The 4,205-nt window shown below is 34.6% G+C and overlaps 1 protein-coding gene across 1 annotated transcript in view; it reads right to left on the bottom strand.

The window, feature by feature from the left end:
• LOC108970332 overlaps positions 1-4,205 on the bottom strand; it is a 125,162-nt gene that overhangs the window by 52,011 nt on the left and 68,946 nt on the right. The window lies entirely within an intron of this gene.

Raw genomic sequence — 4,205 nt, 5'->3', positions numbered from 1 at the left:
GAATTCGACAGATATTCTTACGCAAACGCCTCAATAAGGCCATATGGAACTTCTTATTGACCTTCTGTCCCTCCTGAACAAATTCATGTTGCACCACTTGAAATTGCTAATTTGCAGCAATCAAGCAATGTGTTTCAGTTTTGATTACTTTGGAGGATATCGATTAATAATGCCCAATTTCATCGAACTGAACAAAATGTGCGCTTTCCATTACAGTTATCCCCCAAATACTCGATTGGTATCAAATGGTCAGTATTAGGTTAACTAAGCCCACAAAAACTTGTAATTGCCTTTTAATTTTGAAGCATGAGAAAACGCACACACATGCATACATATGCTGCATTTCAATTACATACGCTGAAGAGCTGCTGGACAGCTRTAATCCATAGGTTAGTTGTCAGTGGCGGTTGGAATCTTTAAAAGGCCGAAAAGCGCTTCACTTTTCGGGCCCATTCAGCAAAACTCATCTTGAAAGGCTTTTGAGCTGATACTCAGATGAAGAGTTAATTGCTAAGTACCAACTAAGATGGCCCACGAAACTTAGATACTAATTTGATGCTGAAAAGGTACCAAATCTGTTGAAAGCGGAGATCAGGAGAAGAACTATCTCAAATGAAGACATCATAAACGGTACTTAGCATTCGTACATATCGTCGACAGAATGGTAGTCACATACCTGGTGCATGAAGCCACAGCTCTGACTTCTTTGTTTATACTACTTATATACTTCAGTGTGAATGTGYGGAATCGGAGTCAATCGGAGTGGAAAAAAGCACTTAATTTTCCRCACAATTGCGCTGCATTTACGGCAATCAACAAGTTCAAAGCACTAAAATGCAATATGAGGAAAATTTGTTGTGAAAAAATATCCCCACCAGTTAAGTGGTGTAATAAAAATGATGGCCACAGCTGCGGCAAGGGATGACATGCATGTTGCATGTTGCATGTCATTGGAAAAAGTTAGTTTTTGAAGTATTAACAATTTATATGTGGAAAAAACACACGGGCGGTAGAGTATAAATAATGAATTATGAATAGTTTTATATGAGCTTTGCTTTCGGCGACTAAGCGAGGGCAGTCAGATGTTAGCAAAAGTACAAGCGTGTGTCGGTGTAACTGCGCTGTGGGGGGTCGCTCGAAAGTGTTAAAGTCAATGTAACATAAAATTTTATAGTATTTTTTYACAACTCACGGAAGTTACTTTTCAACACAGCGAAGTGGTGATGAGTTAAAGCAATTAAAGTAGAAAATCGAATTATGTGCTATTTGTTTGCATAAATTCGTAATTCCTTTCGATATGTGTATGTTACTACTGTGGACAAAATAGTAAGACTTTTTAATTTAAATTTTGTGGATTGTCCATTCGTTAACTATTTTTTTCTAGCTTGGGGGGGACAGAGACAATTTTACATTCATATAATTTCACACATAAAATGCATTATAAATTATTCTCCAAAGAAGTTCCTTTAAATTTCTGGTGCTGAAACGTTCCGAATGTTAAAAAAGGCCATGGGTGATGAGTCAATTAGGATCAATAATGCGTTGACGACGAACCACGTTCAGGGCGACCAACAACATTTTCTGATGATCAACACATCAATAAAAGAAAGGAATTAGTGCTTGATAATCAACGATTAACAGGCAGAGATCTTACTGGCAACGTTGGAAATCACAAGAATCAGTGAAAATCATTTTGAGAGATCAGTTGAATATAAAAAAAGTGAAAGCACTATTGGTTAACAAACGATCAATCTGCCGAATATCGTGGCAAAGCCAAAAAAATACGTCAACGCAAGTCCAAAATCGATGTTATATTGACAGTTTTTATCAATTATCGAGGTGTGGKGCACTCCAAGTGTTATGCGTCGTTTCCCTACCAGGTTCAACTACCAATATATCATGAAGCTTATGTATCTTGGATAAARGTGAGCAGAAGATGAAAAAGCACGTGAAAAAGGTCAAAAATCAAGGTTATGTTGACAGTATTCTTCTTATCGACTTAGAATCAMACACAATCAATCGTCTTAGACAGTCTCTGTTTGTCTGACTTTTTAGTGAATACAACCCTTAAGCAATTTAAAATTCTGGTAAATTTGAGACTTTTGGAGAACCTTAACTAAAAAGTTTTTAATTGGCTCTCTTTTCCTGAGGGGTTTCTTCGTTGCATTACTGGATTCGCGCTTGAGATTCCGAAAAATCTAGTGAAAATAAGTCCTTCCTCATCTTCATCACAGGTGAAGCTACAGAATAGGATAAAATTTTGTCATGAAATGCACCCATCAGGTCACGTGATTTTACTTCATAGGATTACTTTCTTAGATTGCTATAGAAYTGTTATAACTGAATAGTTAAAAAACCAATACAAGGCTTTTCAGTAGCGAGATGATACTTGCTGCACTGAAAAAATAGAGCCAGTGAACCAATTTAAGATACAGTTACGGTAGACACATGACCGGATTTTTTTTAAGACACTAAGTACTATAAAATGTTGTATTCAACTCTAAATAATATTGAATTTATTATTTCTTATACGAAAAATTTTGACAATTTGGTATAAATTAGTTTTTTAAACTCTCCAAAATTTTAAAATATAAAAGTGAATTTTTTCCAGTTCTTAATTTAACGTATAAATATTAATATTCTCCACATGACTCGGAAGCGTACTCGTTTGAAAACCACATTCGTCTGGACCACAGAATTCCATTTGTATTTTTACGATTATATTAAATGTCTGTATGTGCGGGTGTACTCGAGGCAAAATAGAAATTGTCGCACGAAAAAATTCCAATGGATGCAGCGTAGCGGGTATTATGTAAAATTATTTACAGAAGCCGCATGCCTTAATGGCATTAGAATTTCGCCACGAGCACAAATTTATTCAAAATTCCACCCGAAACTGCATACATATTCGCTATATTATATAAAGCACATTCGGAATATATTCAAAAATGAATACTTCTGCCTACCCACGGGAATATTTTCAGCATTTGATGAACATATAAAAATACATTTGCTTTGCCGCTGACAAAAGTTGAATTATATACAGAAGTTTATATAAATAGTAGCGTCCTGCGGCGAGATATTGGATCTGTTGCAAATTTACGTCAATATAAACGGYTTTTGTTTTTATTATATTTGTGGAAGTATTTCACATTCGACGAGTTTATTGTGCTTTCTAGAAAACTTTTGCATTTCAATGCACTCCAATTTTAAGTGAATCGTTTTTGTAGATGCTATTTGTGTTTTAGCTTTAATTATTCATGTGTTAATATTAATTTGGCTACAGTAGAAATCATAAAGGAAACAGTCGTTTTCAACCTTTTTTAGCAAATTTTCACAAAGCGAAATGTATCGGCCTGAACTTGAAGCWTATGTTTGCAATCACATTACTATATGTAGAAGTAAAAGGATTKCAATATTTCATTGAGAAGGCAATGCTAGAGTGTCAATAGTGATAAGAGTCGTTCATTTTTCTTATATCAGTGAATAATCGGTTTCATATGGCGGGAAGTTGCATTTATGGTTCCRGTTAGGTGGCTTATGTTGCCTGAGAGCCCATGAAATCCTCGATACTAATTCGGTTACTGCGTTATTATTTTCGATTAAATAATTCGCATTTAGTTGTAACTTAAGACCATCAGAACATCAACTGAATAAGCCAGAGGCTTAAAATTCTAATTTAAGACCTTCAGAATCTCAACCGAATGACCCAACACAGTCACAAACAAAAAATTTAAATTTACATGAAATTCTTAGCTTCATATCAAACCAGTGGGCAGTCCTTTGGTTCATATAATATTACACACAAAAATTATTTATTAAATAATTTGTTTATTCAACTCAGGCATTTAAATCGATTATGCAAGCCGTAATTATGTATTATGAGGGATTACGGTTAAACCAATTAACTACTGCACTTGTGCTATCCTTTATTAACACAGTTATATTAAAAACACAAAGCATAAATATTTAAAACTGAGTGTGAAAAACACAAAACTGAGAGACGGCATTTATTCAGCAAAATCATTTGAAATTSGTATTAACTCACTAATTACGTGTGTGTCGGTTGGTAACGGTATAATGTGGCGAGAATAATGTAAATAGCTTACCTCGTCCTTTAATTATTACATATTGGCAAACCCAGTAATGTGATTATTTACTAAAGGTATCAAATTTTTAGCTTCCGCTATCAGATATAACCAATA

Source organism: Bactrocera latifrons, unplaced genomic scaffold (assembly GCF_001853355.1).
Source record: "Bactrocera latifrons isolate USDA-ARS-PBARC rearing strain unplaced genomic scaffold, ASM185335v1 scaffold_3, whole genome shotgun sequence".
Taxonomy (NCBI): domain Eukaryota; kingdom Metazoa; phylum Arthropoda; class Insecta; order Diptera; family Tephritidae; genus Bactrocera; species Bactrocera latifrons.
Note: the sequence above shows the minus strand (reverse complement) of the source record. Positions and strands in the feature narration are given on the sequence as shown.